At 41.1% G+C, this 19805-nt stretch overlaps 1 long non-coding RNA gene across 1 annotated transcript; it reads right to left on the reverse strand.

Moving 5' to 3' along the window:
• Window positions 1-15615: 15615 nt before the first annotated feature.
• On the reverse strand, window positions 15616-17277 carry LOC135498228 (uncharacterized). Its single transcript, XR_010449023.1, has 3 exons — window positions 17189-17277; window positions 16447-16622; window positions 15616-15742 (listed from the first exon to the last, which is right to left on the reverse strand). It is a non-coding gene; the product is annotated as an uncharacterized LOC135498228 (long non-coding RNA).
• Between the last annotated feature and the right edge of the window lie 2528 nt (window positions 17278-19805).

The raw sequence follows: 19805 nt of genomic DNA on the forward strand, positions 1-19805 counted from the left end.
TGCGGGTACAGCGTCACAGGGAGCAGCATTGAACGGTAAACAGGTTCACAACTATTCGCTTGCTGAGAGTATACATTACGCGCATACATTACATTCAGACATTTGAGCTTCCAAGCTTTGAGAAATAACAGGTCATGTGCGAATTTGGCATGTAATTTTGGTAATTTACGTGAGTACATTTTCAACCCCGAAAAGTGTGATGAAGTTATGCTTTTATTTAGTAAAAATCGGTAGGCATGTCCAACAAGACATGTGTTTCAGCTGCCTGGGTGGGTGTGAGTCATCACTCAAAAGTCGTTCTCTGCAATGCATGCAAGCACTGCGGGTGTGTTTGATTTGTGTATACAATGTACGTTACCCTCTCTACTTCAAATGAATGAACCTCATAAGGGTTTGATTAATTAATTGTTTGTCGTACCTTCTTCGATCGAGGTCCGAACAAATTTTCAGGCTAGAGTACCGAGGTAAAACATAATGGTCGCTCCCACATTTCGCTCGTTTCGTTTCGTTGCGCAAAGTCCAGTAAGCCAGACTGAGAGAGATGGGACAGTGGTGCCGCCATCTTGGATCAACGAAAGTTGGTCTGAGAGAGGGCAACTATTTTTGCCTACAACTGAATGATACTGTCATTGTCATTCAAATAAAAGTAGTTTTTGTGATAGAATATTATTTGTACTAGTTAGAAATATCACAGTTTCAACAAATTCTTTGATAATTAGTCCACATTTGGACACTAGACATCGCATTTCCCCGTCCACGACAATGTCAAAGGCCACTTCGAAAACCTTCAAAAAAGGGGCAAAGGACATCACCAGGCAGAGAATTACAAAGAAACACTTCAACACGAAGCAAAACCGAGGGGTAATTCCCACTGAACAAGAGGCCCAAGGGCCTGGCGCTCAGCTGAAATGGATAGGTGAAGGCAAGGGTCAAGTGTGTGTCGGTACCGTTATTATGAGGCAACGAAGAAGATAAAGAGTTGGTTAACAAAATGAACTTTATATGGTGCGGCAGATATTTGATGCCTTTCGGCAGATATTTGAAGCGCCTTGCGGCAGATATTTGTTGCCTTGCGGCAGATATTTGATAACGCTCTCCAGGAATGGAAAGCAGTAAAACGAGTAAGCACACCTTACTCTGAATGTGGGAACAGCAAGTGCTTTCCTGGACTTGAAATGTGCCAACGACTCCTCTTGCAATACCCAACAACAGTTAATCTGTAAATGAAATGGCCAGGGCCATTGTGCTCACCTCTTGTGAAGGGAAGATGGATGAAGCATTAGCATGGTTTTAAATGTAAGAAAGAAATGAAGTAATGTTTTACAATGAAATTACATGAGAGATAAAATAATGCGTAAGTTGAATTTAATTGAGGTGACTACAGGTATGACAAAGCAGAGTAGACAATTTTGTGATCTGACCAGTAATTGTCTATTATATCGACCAAGTCAATAGTGGCAGATGGAGTAGGATTGGTGAATACAAGGTCCAATTTGGACTGATAGCTGGTGGTGTTTTTGGACACGTTTTGTCTGAAGTTATATGCTTGAAACATAAAGGTTTCTAACTTTGCATTATAGTTTTCACCTTCACCTATTGATTTCATGTTAAAATCACCCATAACAATGTATTGTTCCTTCGGTTCATAAGATGAGTACTGTGTTTATTTTTCAAGATGGCTGCCTGGCACCCATATTGGCTATCACATTTGATAAAAAATCAAGGATTTAGTAGAGAGTACATAGATATACATCCAGATCAAATTTGGTTGCAATGCGATCATTAGTTTCAGGGTAATAGTACTGTGTTTATTTTTCAAGATGGCTGCCCGGCGGCCATATTTGATGTCCGAACGGCCGAAATTTTAGGGGTGGAATAGACAATCCCCAGATACATGTCCACACTGGTTTAAAACCTTCTAGCTAAAATAGATAGGAAACATGCTACTGTTCAGTGAATCAGCAAACTTTGACCTCTGTGACCTTGAAAAGGAGGTCAAATCAAAAACCCGGAGGATATATGATGCACCTTTGCTAGAAGTATGGTGCTGCTCCCCAATTTTGAGTCATCCCCAATTTCGCGAAAACCCGTTTTTTCCTGTTTTCTCGCGCGTCACTTCGTTTCCAGAGAAGAAATTTTCTGATTTTTGATTTTCATTTCGTTCCGCAAAGAAAGCGCCCAAAATGCGTCCTAAACAGGCAAGCAATTCTCTAATTACGTTCAAAACACTGGGTCAATACCTGGGATCATGCACTACACAGAAACACAACAATCAGTCGCGCATGCGCAATACCCGCGAAAATGGGGGAGCCGCTTCGGATTTGTTTTGGTCTGCATCGATATTTCAGTGAGCGATTTCAAGATTAATTCACGCTTAAAACATCCACGCAGCACCCCAGATATTTCGTTATTGATCTCAAATTTCGTAATAAATAAGCTTTTGCGTGTATGGAATCGCTGGAAGCTAGTAAATCTGCACTTAGTGATAAGACCCGCGAAAACTGGCTCCTACATATTTTTTTCAAAATTTCCCGACTACTATTAAGGGAGATATTGTATATTTTCACTTTTAACGTTTGGCCCCCTGGTGGCCAAACCATGAAACGAATCAGACCGAAACTTGGTCTCCAAGGTGTCATTACATAAGGGTACATGTGTACCAAGTTTCAACTCAATAGCTCTAACAGTTACGAAACGTGCCCTGCTAACGGACGACGACGACGACGACGACGGACGACGGACGACGGACGCCACGGTATGGGATAAGCTCACCTCTGCTAAGAGGTGAGCTAAAAAAGAGAAGAGAAATTAACACTGACTGATGAAAAAAAAAAGGGGGACATAGACGGGGAAATGTACACCACCGGATACAGTCTGTGCTTGATCAGACATCGGTCAGATGATATCCTGAACAAGGCATCTATGGAAGCAAATCCAGAAAGAGAATTAACCTTCGAAGGGCACACTAATCACTCAGTGAAAAGTCAGTCCTGGGGGTTGTTTTCCAATTCAAAATAAAAGTGTAACCTCTTTAAATTAGTCTCACAGACTGAACCATAACACTCAACATACAGCCAACCGTGCCCACATGATGTGAGCCGTGAGCGAGTGGTGTACTACATTTTGAAAATTGTCTATCGTCTACAACATGTGACAGAACAGGATCTAGTGGACTTAATGATGAGGTACTATCAAATAAGGTGTCCATCAAATGAATCATGAGGGCCTGTTGAGTTATACTCTAAGCCTGCACAGCGCAGTGTACAGACAGTACAGGATTGCCAACCAAAAACATGAGCATTGCTGCGTAAGGAAACTGCAGTGGAATTCATACTACGATGTCATAATGTGACTTTCAAAATAATTGTAAACAAACGTAAATGGTGAGATTTGTTGCAAAATTGCCAACCACAACAACTCAGGGACCGTCCCAAAATGGCCGACGGCGAATTCTCCGGTCGCTAGCGCAGTCCATAAACAAGCATCAATTTTACCAACTTTGGGTGCAAGCTTGGTCATAAAAGTTACAGAACTGTTAGAAATACATCTAAACAACATATATATACAGTTAAAAGTGCTTAAAAATCCCGTTTCAACCTCCGGGCGCTACCTTTTTTTCTCCGCCACACGCCGGGCCCTACCGGTCGTTATTTAGTGGGACCGCCACCAGAGTGTTTATCACGATCTTTCGCCGTTTAAATTGCGCGTTTTAGGTAGATCAATCAATTATTACATGCATGCATTATATATCACCGAAATGATAATTGCGTAGGCTATTTGAAACTAAGTTCAGATATCATTTTCGATCTTTGAATTGAATTTAGGCGAGTGATTTTTGACATCCGGTCCACATATCAGGACTTGCAAAATTCACGCGAGATCGCTTGCATCATCGGCACGTTTGAAAACCGAATTTCACAAATTCCACAAATATTTATCACATACCATATGTATCACCACAAAGGTAACTCTCTAGACTATTTGAAACCAAGTTCAGATACTTATTTTCACAAAAATTCGAAGCTATGCAAGCGATTTTTCAGTGGTAGAGATCGACGGAAACAAATTTCTCGCTCTAAAATGACATGAGACGAGCACCAACTTCCGCTAATTTGTGCACAAAATTTCCGGAATATTATAAAAAACTATTGATAAATCTGAATTATATAGACTCTTTTCAGTACCTTAACAAATTTCAGGTACATGGTCATGTTGATTAAAAGAGTATCAACCGATTGAACATGAGAAAGTTCACTCACCTTCATTGAAGCAGCGACTACCGCCATTTTTAAATGGTGGCATCTCTTCAGGAGTTTTCTATCGATCGGCCAATCAGCGGCACTGCTTGCAAAAAAGTTAAGCCACCGCCAAATTTGAAATCGCCAAAATTCAGGCAATGTGCCTGCAGCGCCAACTGGCGGTGAAAACTATATTAATTCCATTAAAAGTAAAAAATGAAAAAATATTTAAAAATATTCAGCCACATTTGAAAACAATATTTGCTCTGTGGACCGAGGTAAAAAGGGAAAGAAATCTAAACGCGAAATGACCTCATTCTCTCAATACAGGTCGGATCGCGCCGATTTTTCGTTTTTTGAGTTCACCTTGGGCAACTCCTAATTTAGCACCGTCAACGAAGTGGCTAGGCCTTCCCGGTCAGAAATGTCCAATTTTGTCCACAGATGGGTCCCTATATGGATGGATTGCAGGACGGACACCATTTGAACAGCTATACTACTAGCTCCGCTGACTTTGTCAGCTGAGCTAATAAAATACTCAAAACAAAACAACATATTCCTACCCCAATCCCATATCTTTGGTGTGTAATCAATCCATCAAGAAAGTTAAAGAATATCGAAACGTGGCAGTGATGCTAGTCTCGGACAATGCTCGAATCCGCAACGCACTGATTGGGAAGTGTGGTTATAGCAAGACTACCTATCTATTAATAGCTGGCAGCACAGTCATGCTGGTACTATTACTGTAAAATCGGTAAGGAAACGTCGTGACTTTGGCATGTATCTACATGTAATAAGATTGACTGTTCTTCTTTCCATTGTTCAAGAGCAATAAACCCATTAAAGAAATTATCAAAATTATATATTTGACTGTACCTATTCCCAGAGGCTTGATATAGGAGGCCTTCCTTGTACCCTTCAACGAAATATAGGTGCGGCAATTGATATTCAATTTAGATTAACAACCTCCAAGGCTATTGTTATTCAGCGGTACATTTAGCGGTCCATACTCAATTGCATTGCAAATTGGCTTGGGCGACGGTGGGCCAAATGGTATTTGGCTAGCACGTGGTAAATTAAAATTTGTGTCACGTGCTTTTGTTTACAAATAAGCCACCCATCGGTGACCTGAAACACCGGTTGTCTTTGGTGGTGTGTAAACAAAGTGACACTTTCCGCAAATAATTTAGTTTTTCTGCGTAATTCAATCCGTCCAAGATGTCACAAGGAGATAGTTATCATCTTAAGTTTGGCCCCGTTGAAAGGTTACTGTAAATCAGTCAGGAGCTATACTAGTCAGTTTCACTGAGAGAAGTCATACTGTAAAACAGATCAAAATAATGTTTTTTCTTTTTTTCTTTCGCTGACCCATTAAAAAGATTATAATGCATAATATACTGCAATTTCTTTTAAATATATTGAAAGACAAAGAAATGCCAGCCCACCAAAATTAGAGAGCCGCTGTCCACACTTTCGCCCACAGTTTACACCTACCCGATTTGTTACATACTCGATGTGCACATCGCGTCGAGGGATGTCATAGTTTCATCTAGTAAATAACAGGTGGCGCCACAATTAGTACATAACGCGGGAAATACGAATGTAGGTGTGGCGAATGGCAGTCCTCGAGGTTTTTAAAAAGGATGTCCCTCCATATAGGTTCTGTCACTTTTAAAGAGGGGGGGGGGGGGGGGGGGTGTTTTTCCCAGCAGCCATGGGCTTCTGTTCAGGATTCTTACTTGTGATAAACCATTCAATAAGAACTCCAGTTAATGTGGTCATCTGAATGATTCATACTGGAGATAAACCATTAAATGTGATCGGGGGGGGGGGGGGGGGTCCTAGCAGCCGCCCTTGGGCTTCTGTTGGCAAGGATTCATACTTGTGATCATCTGAGAGATATGGAATTATACAGGAACAGACGACGACGACGGATGATAGACACTGCATGCGCAGAATGCATACTGGAAATAAACCATTCAATGTGAACTCAAATGATTCCAACAATGAGCCAGCCACAATGAGCTAGCAAGCACCCTACATGCACTCATCATGCTACATGCTATTTGTTGCATTTGCATATCAGTCTACTCAATTACATTAAGGACATGTTCCTGTTCACAAAATTTTCATATCAAATTTCAAATTTCAAATTTTCAACAGATTGCGTAGGCCTTCAATTTGGTGTGGTTGGAAGACAACATGGACGCATCCCAACAAAACCCAAGTGATCTGATAATGTCCCTCCAATGTCAGCAGGCAATGCATTAGACAATACATGTACTGACCTGCTGGATAGACAAATTATGACCAATATATAATTTCCCCATTCAGGTCGCCAGGTTGTTGGTGTAAGTGAACCACTACACCACCCAACCCGGAGGGTAAAGAAAAATAAATTCAAATCATTATCTTTTGAAAATCTTTTTTATTGTTGTACATCCCAAGAATCATCGTAGCAGGGCTTCGTACTTGTACGTAATTTGCGTATTTTATACGTAGACAGAATTGGTTTCTACGCTCTACGTTTTTTCTCCATGTTTGTACGTAATTATTTTTCCTCAAAATACGCTAAATAAATGTCAGAATACGTTTCTATAAAGTGTGTTCTACGCGTTTTTTTGTGATTTGTACGTAACCCACCCCGCGTGCCCCCCACTCTTTTGATTCAGCCCCCTCCGACCCTTACAAGTATTGCCGACCTGCCGGAGTTTCCTGTGCCCGCGTGCTTTCTCCATGGTTACTCCATGTACTCAGCCTCATTTGGCGCGCTCCGAACTTCACTGACTGACCGCCGAACAATCCCGAGTCCGCCATTATCGCCGAGCGCGGTATTGGCAGCAATGTGACAGGTACGCAGTCACCGATAATCTGGATTTCCCGATTTCTAAACGGAATCATGCCATCCATAACACCCCAGGTCAAGTGCATATTATGTGCAGAAGCGAATATCAGTCAAGATTCTTTTTTTTACAGCATGATGTTTGAAAATTCTTGGCTTGAATGGCACCATGTTGAACGCTTGAGCGTATGTCAGTGATCCTGTGGCGTGTGCTATGTAGGCCTACATGCATTGACATAAACATGCTTCTTGGTTTCAAATGTTTTCCGTGGGGATGATTCCTCCTTGACGCAAGGGCCCAACGCGCCGCGTAGCGGCAAAAAAGCGAAGCTGGCGAAACATTTATAACGGGTCACCGTCACTTATTATTGGACTTATAGCGCATTTACGGGGTTGCAACTATTTTGCTTTATAGTGTCACCAGGAAAGAAAAGCATGCGACCTAACGCCGATCTATTTGTATAAAGTGATAATTGGAAGGTATATAGTAGGAAATATCAATAAAATAATCATTCCATGTCGTCTTTTGAGGGCATTTTTTATTGTAAAAAATATATGTGTACGTCACCGTAGTCTCTGCAATGATAATTTTATCAGAGCAGTCTCGCGCAAGTAGAAGTTCTTTACCTATTAGTTCTTCACTTATTAGTCTCAACGTCTGGCGCAAAGCCAGACGTTTTCCATTACGATTTCACTACGATGTTTGACAAGAAGGAGCAGTGCGCGAGATATGCTAATGAGCAGACTTCCCTCGCTTGAGTTTCTGAAGAATGTTCCATATCGCGCTAAGCTCATCACTGCTGATTATGACAGGCGTGCAACGGTTGGTATCTGCTCCCCAACTTCCACCCTAATACGGTACAATAAGTTACCACTTGATGGGAATGGGACAATGCCCTCACTGTGTATGGAGTCATAGGGATAAGAAGACATTATTCATTAGTGTTGGTACAAGTGATTTTGCCCAAAAAGCATGCGCATTCAAAAAACAAAATATGCAAGGTATCACGTACATGACCATGACGACGTGCAGAAAGTGCACTGGCCAGTGCATACCCTATGGCTATGTACTAGTAAACATGGTAAACATGAACAACATTATTATTCATCGGCAGTTCATTTTACTCCGAGCTTTCCTGAAACATATAGCCATGATGATTAGGCCTACCATGTACCATGACCAATAACAGCACTAGATCATGTAGATGTCAACAAGGTCACATGAACCGTATAATCCCGCATGGCGCATGTGGGGCATGCGTCTAAACCAAAGCCCCAAAATCACTTGTTTTGGTCTATTTCACTTGTGTTTCCCCCGTCTCCCAGTCCATAATACATTTACAGTTTACAATCCCCGATCATGGCCCAACAAAAGGTCATCGGTTGACTAAAGGAACACAACTGTTCAATGGATTTATAGTTGAATGCGATCAAACTACGTCTTTTCAATCGTGGATTGTAAATTTAACCCCATGGGCCTAGGGAAGGCCCTATAACAATACTTTCGACACAGTTATTATCTCCGCTGCCTCCACCATGTTACACACAGTGCTCACTGCTGATTCTAAAATGCGCCACCTAGTCAAAACAGGACATATGTTCTTCTAGGAATAGATCTAAAGGTAATTTCTTAGCCCTGCACAGTGGGTTTCAGTCTTGATAAAGGGGCACTATTGCTAGCAGCTAGGTAGGCAAGATAAAGTTAGCCGAAGTAGCCGATAGGGGTCTCTCACCCCTCAAAGTCGTCACAACTATTCAAGCTTGTACAAGGAATACATGCAGCGCTGACTCTAACAAGACCCAATGGGAATGTCGCACAGTCATCTGTCAAAAACAAGACCTATGTTGTAGTATGATCTCTTGCCAATATTTAATAATTGCACTATCGTCATCACCTCATCATACTTCATTGACATTACAGGCACACATTGACATAGACCACTGTTGCAATCAACAACACAGTCGCTATCCAAGTAGCATTATAGAGGTAATTATCATTATCATACCTCATTAGCATGTGAACCAATCGCGTCGCGTCCTTTGCGATCACGGCAAAGCCTCATGGAATAATGTCTTTCACCGTTGAATAATTTTTCATATTCCATGCCTACAACTTCAATTTCTTCATATTCCATGGCTAGAAGTTCAATACTAATATAATATCCAAGATAAAGTTACAAGAAGTAGTCAATAGGGGTCTCTCACCTCTCACTGTATGTCCACACTATTCACGCTTGTACGAGGAATACATTCAATGCTGAATCTAACAACACCCAGTGCCCTTACTCTGTATATTAGTCACTGGAAGATGGCCCATTTCACTCCTTGCTTCTACTTCACCTATAGTCTCATTGCAAACGCCTCAGTTCTATGATATCACATTCACTTTCAGCTGTCATGCAACGCAACAACTGTGCTATCTGCCATCGCACATCAACGAAGAAGTGCAGCCGCCCACATTCCACCTCACGTCTGTCCGACCAGCTGCAATCCTCGAGGACGCCCCACTGTACCACGCTTTTCACTACGATGTTTGACAAGAAGGAGCAGTGCGCGAGATAGGCTAATGAGCAGACTTCCCTCGCTTGAGTTTCGGAAGAATGTTCCATATCGCGCTAAGCTGACCACTGCTGACCATGACAGGCGTGCATTGGACTGGTACAGGTTGGAACTGAACATTGAATATGCTGGTGGTGACGCTTTCTGATGAGAAGTTGGTCGTGACTGATGCAGTATCCTTGGACTTGTCCACAGCATCGTTCAATCATTGCTCTCTGAGCTGCCTTGATTCTGTACTTACCCGAATACTAAGACCAAATGCCTCTTGACTGTGCTTTAAGAGAGACTGGCGCCATGCCTAGAGATATGACTGACCCCTATTGGCAAATTTGTATGACTTTATCTTGCCTACCTAGCTGCTGCCTATAGTCTCCCTTTAACTGCGGAACACTTCAAAGTCGATAAAATGCCATGTTCCACCTTTTAATATGTTCAGACTGCCATTTTCAAAATAATCAAGTCAGGACACTGCCTTCTCGTCTCATAATAAATTTTGCTTCCCTCAATAATAACATTTCTTCTTCTTCAATGCTTTCATCATTCCAAACTTCTCCTCCTCTGACTTTTACAGGGGTACAGTCATGGCAATCAAAACCCAAATACTGAGACCAAATGCCTGTTGACTGTGCTTTAAGAGAGACTGGCGCCATGCCTAGTCTCTCTTAAAGCACAGTCAACAGACACCAACCCCCTCCGACTCAGAAACCACAAACGCCCAACCTTCCTGCTACCTTAATACTTCTGGATTTTACATGAATCTCAAAACTATGATCTGCTTATTGTAGTGATGTACAAGGATTAATTTTTGATAATAAACTGTTGAAATTAGTACATCACATTGTTGTTTATTTCTACACATTTTGTTAGTAATCTTACACATAAAATTCCTTATGTCTACACAATTTTTAGGGAAAATACACACATTTTTTGGAAATCTTACACACAAATTTTTTTTAGGGTAAGCAGCCCTGTAATGGCAATTTGGAATGTCGTGCAGGAGGAAACCCGTCCCCGTGAGAAAACCTACGCGATCGGAGGGAGCTGCCAACTCCATCACACAGGTGACAGGCTTCAACGACTGAGTTTTTTAAATGACATCAGACGTGTACATTTAAGTACTACGCCACTCCGAAAGCCCATAACAGGAGAAAACCAGAAGATAGTAATACTATCACACATGGTCTACTCCTTTATAATACAAGATGTAATGTTCAAGAAAGACATTGCTAAATAGAGATCTTACACTAGTCAGACTCCACAACTTCAACTCTGCATGCTAATAATATGTTCATTTACTATTCATGCATGTATTAAACCTATTGTGTATGACTGCAGTTGAGCCATTTCAGCTAACAATAGGTCAGGTCAAGGCTGTCATCACACCATGACTAAACAGCTTAAGGGCCCAATTTAAATAACAAAAGGACCACATTTCTCATGGCCACGCCACCTTGAGGCTGCCGCTTTGCATCACAAAAGGTTGAGAGGTGACATGTTATTTGCATGACAAAAGACGTAGCTTTCGACATGGCAAGACTAGACAGAAGTGGGTATGCCAGTTTTTTGGCAAGTTGGAGTCTAAGATCTCTTTATTTTACTAACAAGGTCTACATTTATTACATGCCGGACAAAATGAAATGTCTTACAAAGTTGACGTTTTAATTACACTTTTCTCAAACCATTCAGTACCATGTCTAATCCAATTCTCAGTGGGGCAAAAGACCGTCTTCATAATCTGCAGAGCATGATAAATATGCCCTCGCAAGATTTCGAAGCAGTCGATTCTGTCGTCAGGAAATCTTTTGATATTCTCACAAATATCAATAAAATAATGAGAGTGTTTTCAACTATATAAGTTGAATGTGTCTTTTCATCAATACCTGGTTCCCAGGTATTTGGTAAAAGTGATTGAGGGAACGCAACTTCTTGTCTCTGGTATTATATGATACCAAGCAACTGAGCCAGCCAACGTTAGAAGGTCTCGGCTTAACTGCTCAGACCAATGCCCGTGGATTCTATGGTACTGGGGAGATCGAGAAACAGTAAAAAAGGCCTACGTTCCATCGCAGACACATATGTTCCTTTTTTGCCTGGGGTTTAAGCAAGAAAGAAATCATATGAACCCCATGTCTCAAGTGATGGAGATATAATAATGAAATATCTGATAAAGTTGGTGATTATTTCAGGAGAAAACCATTTCAAGCAGTAGGGTCCTGATGTGCCCTAGGCTATTAGCTTCTGCCTTCATAAGCTAAAAATCAATTTTGCTTAAGACTTATTTGTTTGGGTACTGACATGCCCTATTGGCTCTCCATTCGCTTTCTTTCAAAAGATTTTGCTAGAAAATTGTTGATCTCTTGGATTATGGTGCCCCTGGTAACCAAAGAAACCCTCCTCTAAAATGTTATGCCTTCTTTATACGTGCATTATTTTAAACCATGACAACATATTGTCATTGCCCTAAGAGGGTAAATATATGCCTTCTCCGATCAGAAATTTTAGGATTTTTATCAATAAAATCACCTTTCAGTCAGATATTTCAATAAAAACAATAGGTCTACGATGACAAAAATACATCGTTGGGATGTGCTTTTCAGCAACATCCATCTTCCTCCTGTCGGATGCTTCTCCATGCTGAAAAGAAACAAATTACATACAGTAAGGTTTATTGGTGCAAAATATCATCAGTGAAATATTCATTGTGCAGGAACATGTTCGTCTTGACCCGCAATGTTTTGAGATCGCTCTATCACTCACAAGCTCGATGTTGGTGATGCAAACACATGAGAGTCAAGATGGAACATGTTAAGTTCCTGCAATAATGAGGTTAAGATTTGATCAGAAACAAGAAACAACAACTGAACAGCTCTATCAATGTCAATACCATAACTGTTAGAAATTACTTTTCTTGTGTTGACATTTAACCTTACAAGAATGCCAACACAGAACTTATGCAGGGACTTGAGGATTGGGGCAGTTTATGCCATCTCAGCCGCCTGCGTGGTTTCATTAGTAAAGTTGTTGGTGCCATTAAATTAATTGATGTTGGTTGTAGTGTTGGGGAGGGGGGGGGGTCTAATTGCGTCATTTTGCATCACCAGTGAGGTCACCAAGTGCCACAAGGACCCTACTTTAGAATACAGTGGAACCTCCCTCAGCATACACCTCTCTAAAAGGACCTTCTCTCTTTCAGGACACTAACTTTGATTGTCTCCATTCAATTTGAACTCTCTAATCAGTACACCTCTCTTGTAAGCACAGCACTTATCAGTCTTGAGGATGTGATAAGTAAGCACATCCTCAAGACTGATAAGTGCTGTGCTTACAAGAGTGGTGTAGTTCTACTGTGATCCCATCATCCCCCCCCCCCCCAAGTTGCTACCCAATAACTCTTTCCTTTGCTAATCTCTTCTCTTCTTGGCCCAATGTCATTGAAATGCCCTGTCCTGGAAAGCTGATACTCCATGCAAATGCACCAGCATTGACCAACAGGTTTTCCATTTGAATTTCATTCAATCGGGTGGGTGCTGACAGAAAGACTTTTGAGGAATCTTCTGTACCCAGGCGGCTGCAATCATATGTGAATAAAGTTGTTGTTGTTTTTTGTTACCATTCAAAGCTCAACCTCACTGATATCTCAAACCTAAAACAATCATGCTGTACCACTTTCAACTACAACTTTTTCACAGTACTGTCTGAAATTCCGAAGGGGGAAAAGTAGGTTATCTTTCTAGATATTGATTTGAAACCTGCACCCTACGGTGTTTTGAGCATTTCCAGACATCTGGTACCAGGGAACCCCTGAGGCTTGACACGTTAAAGGTTGTGTTAGGCCTCTGTATGTTTGGCCAGACTTCATGAAATCACATTACTGGCAATGGCCATGTTCAACTACTGCTCATTCAGCAGTTCGGGATTCTTTCTTAGTGTTACATAAAGCTCCAGTTGATAAAAATGCTTTGCTTTTGATATTCATGCAACCAGCATAACCAAGTTGTATATGAGAGTGAGATATCAGTGGGTTACGAAGTGATTTTCTGTGATGGCATATTCAGAATCAATTAGTTCAATAGAGCATTTAAAGAGGCAAACGTGAGAGGTCATCATCACCGTGGGTTTGATGAAAATGGCACTGTAATTGGTGTCGCTAAAACAACGTTGGAAAATTATTCCTCAACAGAGAGCTCACCATCTCTAGAGATCTCACCATCTCTTAATCAGGCCAATGGCTAACACCTTATCAAGGACATCTGAAAAACTGAAATTGATTTGTTTACATTACCGTGTGATGGCACCCTTCCGAAGGTATGAGATAGGCTGTCCTCATGGTGGCTGCAGGATATCATGTCAGGGCTCTATGTCCGTAGCTTTCCCTAAGTCCAGAGAGTCCCTTTGGAGTTGGATTGTCATTATAGTTTATTAGAATGACAGACATTTCGGTGTCCAATCCATCCCCACAGCAAACAAGTTACCTTTCTGATCTCAGCGAAGGTTCTCCTTGAATTGTTCTGTCAAGGCATCGTTTGCTGAGCTGTGGTTCGTCACTCCTGCACATGGCTATCCCTCTGCACAACCATTCGATCCACTGAATCCACTCGACTCTCGGTCGTCTGCCCGTATCTGTGAGCGACTGGAGAACAAAATTTAAGATTACTCTCAGTCTCAATTTGTCCTTACGGTCATCTCGATTCTGTATAACTAAAATGAGCGCGATCGGTCGTAACGAGCGCCATCGCCGACGGACTATCATCGCCAGCAGGCTACATTGCTCCACCATGATTAATGCACTTGTGCAATAGGGTCTTTCATTCAGTTTCATCAAATTCACCGAAGTAGTTTATGATAAAATCACAACCCTTAAATCCTACACTGTTAAAAAACGAGAAGTTTGTAATTGAATTTGAAATTTCCAATTGCACAAATATGTACTAAATATAGATTTCAGCACTGGCACTGCCGTTGCATAGAAATACAAATACCAGAAGCACCCAGTTTCAGCAAACACGTATGCATAATATCTGTTCTACAGCATTATGTATAACTGCAATTCTATTTTCCTGGACCACCAGTAATTATGAACAGCGTACCCCTTAAGTTCAAGCCCTCACTCGGCCCCTTATCTCATCGCGTCTTGATATCTTGTCTGTCCCAAAAGTATAACTTGCAAGTTTCAGGTTTCTAGTCTTGACATCAACAACGGTTGAAATTGTCACCCTACTTTTAACTCTTACCCCGGTCTATGCTGAAAGCTTTCAGTGGAACTGGAATTCAGATTAGCTGCCCAATCAGTACTACAACCTGAGCATTTTCAACTGGTGAGCCTGGGAGCTCATGACCACTTGTCAGAGACCCAAACAACTGCACAACTGCGGCTCTTTCACTTTTATTTTTGACATAGTTTGTGTTTAGTAAGGAGCAATGCAGTGACAAAACCATGGATGGAAAATCTAATAGCCTGTCTATTTTCAGTCCAGCCACAGAACATATGGAATATTTATTGGCACACCCTGTAAATACACTTTAGGGATGAGTTCATTCGGTTTCACGAGTATGGCATATGCAGGTCCAAGGTTTCCCAATCAACGTGCGAAATCTCCCTGAAGTTGCTGAAGTCTTCAAGCAATATATGGGGGTATCGTCAATATAGCGCATCTCTGCCCGAATAATCGGGTCGATCAAAACAAGGCGGCTGAAGTGGGTTTTTCAAAAATCATCGCTAGTTTCTGGAAGGGGTTGGATGTTATTTAAGAAATGTGTTCTTGTCTTAATTTTCTAAAAGCCTTAATACCGACGACCACAACCCTTTACTAATTGACACTTGATCTGCAATTCAATTCCAAACTGAGGTTGCTTGTACAGTTTGAGGATAAAATCCACCATTTTGCGACTCTACTTTACTCCGGAAATGAAACGAACTCAGCCCATGGCGTGTTCACCCATTTCATGATATACTGTCTTGTCATCTGTTTATATTTACCATATATGAATTGGATTCCTTCGTCATCCAAAATCTTTTGAGAGTCACATCTACCATAGCACGAATTGTAGATCTTGGTTGAGTGGTTGGGTCTTCTCGACAGCCATCATCTCAATCTGCAGAGGGCTAGATAACAGGAAAAATACATTCAATGACCTATCTCAAAATGAATAGATTGAAACCAAAAGATTATTTGTTTTCATTTGAGTGAGATGGTTGTTTCTCGCTTTAAGAATTCGATTTCAAATGTGGCCACCAGGGGGCAAAGGTTAAAAAATGATCAATGAAGTCAAAAGCACCCATCATGTCCAAGTCCATTTTTTTCCCATGTCGACAGGTGAGCACAATGGCCCTGGCCGTTTCATTTTATAAAGTGGCACTGTTGGAAAGATGCTCACGGGCCATTTTCTGGATCAAGTGAAGTGAAGATGTCTTTGGTTGGCAGCATTTTCTTGTGGAAAAATGTTGATCGGCCACACTCTTTGCTCGATTCACTGCTTCAATCCTTGCCCAAGTGGCATTATTCCTCAGGCCAAATTGCCTTGGATTTTTATATCCATCCTTACGTCTGATATTACTAATAACCATATATAAAATGTAACTCATGATTTGTCCAACTAATCAAGATCATCGAGGTCATGTTGCCCATTTGGCTGTTAACTTGAGCACTCTCGGTCAGGTGGTCTCACTTGGGGATAAAAGTTCATGACTTGGCCACCAGGGTGCAGGTTCGGAGACATGAAATATGATTTTTTTCCCTCCTGGTTGGACAGTTATGAAGTTTGTTTCATGAGTATATATAATATCAACCAGGACTATGTGATGCTCACCCCGCAGATTGCAACATCGTCTTTTGTGTCCCTTGTCCTTGTGTCCCTTGTCCTTGTGTCCCTTGTCATTGTGTCCCTTGTCCTTGTGTCCCTTGTCCTTGTGTCCCTTGTCCTTGTGTCCCTTGTCCTTGAGGCCCTGGACCTTGTGGCCCTTGTACAATGTTGGCTCGGGCTGCCTAAAAATAATCAAACTTTTGGTTAAGGGGTTTATCTTTTTTCTGAGCGTTTCTACAGCATGCTACTTTCACACTGGATCCAATTAAAAACTGTTTTCCAGAGAGCACTCTCCGGAATACGAATTGGCTACACCACACTTGGTCTAAACAGCATGCAATTTGATTTGAAAAGTGCAACTCTTGCTGCGTATTGTAGTAACGTGCCTTTCGCGTATGAATGTCTTGTCCCTGCCCTTTGTGGTAATTAGAAGATAATCAAGACAGGAACAAGCTAGTGACCTGCAAGCCCCCTGCCAATGAATAGACTGTTTTAATACGTATTAACGCCAACACTACACGTTTCAATGAGAATCAGTTAATGCAAATTCAATACAGCACATTCAATTGTATTCTGGAACCAAATTGGTTGAAGCGGTTTCAAATCTGTGTGAACAGAATTGAGTGAGGCTCCCCAATATGTATAAAAATTGAAAACGCACGTCAGATTGATACTTTTTAACATCATTTTAACATCTTTGTAATGTTTCTTTTAATCCAGACGTAACTGACGACTAAGTGATGCTTACCCTGTATGGCTCCAACATTGGCAGCAACGGCTCTAGGAAAATTCGTCCCCGGAAAATTCGTCCCCGGAAAACTCGTCCCTGGAAAATTCGTCCCGTAGGAAAATTCGTCCCCGGAAAATTCATCCCCGAGGATAATTTGTCTTCAATAGCTTTGTTTTACTATTTCACTGTTTGAATATTTTATTCTAATAATGGTTAAAGAAAATTGACAGTGGCAACCCAATCAACAATTTGGGCAAGTTGTTACTTGATGCATACCCTTCATCTGATCGTCTTGCGGTTCATCCAAAAATTTTCGGTTGCAATTGCGGACAAGGTTTGTGGCATCTGTAATGATAAATTGGAACAAATGCATAATGCACGATTACAGCAATTCTAGTGTTTTCAGTCATGAAATTACTGCCTAAATATGATGTTGAAATACATCATTTTTAGCTCAGCTGACAAAGTCAGCTGAGCTTGTCAAACAAGCTGCTCAGTGGCGTCCGTCTGTCAGTCCGTCCGTCCGTCCGTCCGTCCGTTAAACCCATGGTGCACATTTTGTAACCGTAAGACCTAGAGACTTCAATTTTGCATTTCTGGATACTTCTGGTCAAACTCTACTTTCAAAACAAAATTTGTCGCCATTCGACCTACTTCCTGCGAGCGAGAGCGCATGAAGGAAACTGGCCTATATCGGCCTAGGAGCAGCAGAATTAGTCGAAATATGCTTTAATATTAAGATAAAATTCTTGAAAAACTATTTTATTGAGAAAAAGTTCAAAATTTTAACAGGAGAGGGCGCTACCTGCCTTTTAATTATTTCTGCTGATTCAAATTCCCGCCCGATGACGTCAGCCATCAATGAAGTCTCCTATTTGCCAGTTCTCAAAACATGGGAGCTACACAAAAAAGCAGCAGTAGCTCCAGGAATAAATCACTGTTCACTTCAGCTTCGTAATCGATTGTACCCCCACTTTATTGTGTTTTGTGTGGTGTTCCTATTCAATCAACGATGTGAGGCCTTATTATGTTGGTTTTAATTGAGAAGGTGCATTTTAGCGGCCTACGAAATACCGAAGCGGAGACAAAATGGCGGCATGTTGTTTACTCGATCCATGTGCAATAATCTTGGAGCTCAATGACACTCAGCTCGATGACGATGGCCCGCTACCTGGCTACGGGCTAGTACTACGGTAGTCTGGTAGGCGATATTATCACCAGTTCGTTTCAGTGGTAGTCGTAAGGTCTTCAGGGACTACTTTCAGAAATTAGTTCTTGAAAATTTGGCCACATTTCTGTGAAAACGATATCGGAAGTGCATGCTCTGTTATTCGCGATGACATCGCCGATGTATTTTGAAGTGGAGAATTCCCACAGTATGTGCAGTGAATCGGCATGATTCTGTTCGCCTATTAAGTTTTAGTTCTACGATTCTTTCATGAGTAAAAAGTAGACATTCTAAGCAATACAATAATGTCACTCCCATAAAAATTGATTGGAAATTGAGGGAGCTACGGCACTCTCTTCGGCAACTGACAGCGCTGAAAAAATACATTGCATACTAGCGTAGGGAATCACCAGAAATGACGTCATCGCTGGTCTAAATAGAAAACTACGGTGGCGCAGTAGAGCACAAGAAAAGGTTTAGCATTAACTTCGTCATGCAAGCTTCAGCAACAAAACGATTTCTCATGAATGATTTACTTGATCATCATCAGCTTGTTTCCCCTGATAGATAAAAAAATGATTTACAATTTCCACCAAAGTTTTCTATTTTGTGTATAGTCACATGTTATTTAACTGGCAAGGAGCCAAGCAGACAATCAAAACTTACTATGGTTCAATAAAACATAATTTTCTTAACTCTGTCATATTTTTCACTTTCATACTAAACAACGCAGGTTTCCCTTCATGACCCAAGAATAATTCTTTAGACATTTTTAATGACTCGGAATCCATGCACTCTGATTCTCCATAAATGGATGTATGGTTTGACCAATTCTTGCATGACATGTCCACCAAACAAAATGTGAATGCAGTCCGGCAAAGAGGAACAACCAACCATTCACTTCGACTTTTAAAGGCTACATGGTTCCAAGAAAATACATTTATACTACCAAGTAAAAGGTTCATCCTACATTTTCGTTCATATGTAGTCTAGCATTTACTTGTTTTGGTAGCAAATACTGATTTCTAAAAATCCTTTGCTTTCACAAGAACTAAACTATTCCAATTTTTGAAGCATACTAAATACTTCAAAATCTGGAGTAAAAGCTTATGCTAGTTTTTATTCATATGGCCCATCAACAGGTGCATACCATAAACCATGAGAATGTTCCAACAGTGGCATAATTATGTCAACCAAAAACATTGGTACCGTAGTGAACGCAAAAGGATATCAAATACCATGGAGCATGCCATTTTCATGCATAATGAACTAAACACCGGGAAGATATTAATGATATTAACTCAGCTGAGCGCCAGGCCCTTGGGCCTCTTGTTTGTCATGAATTACGTTTCCTTCATGAAATTAATGGACTTTATTCCTTTTATTTCATACAAGTTTGCCATTCTTACGACTAGTTATAACAAGGATTTATGCAATTTTGGGAATTAGGGAGTTGAGATTGGTGTT

The sequence above is a fragment of the Lineus longissimus genome, chromosome 13, assembly GCF_910592395.1.
Source record: "Lineus longissimus chromosome 13, tnLinLong1.2, whole genome shotgun sequence".
NCBI lineage: Eukaryota > Metazoa > Nemertea > Pilidiophora > Heteronemertea > Lineidae > Lineus > Lineus longissimus.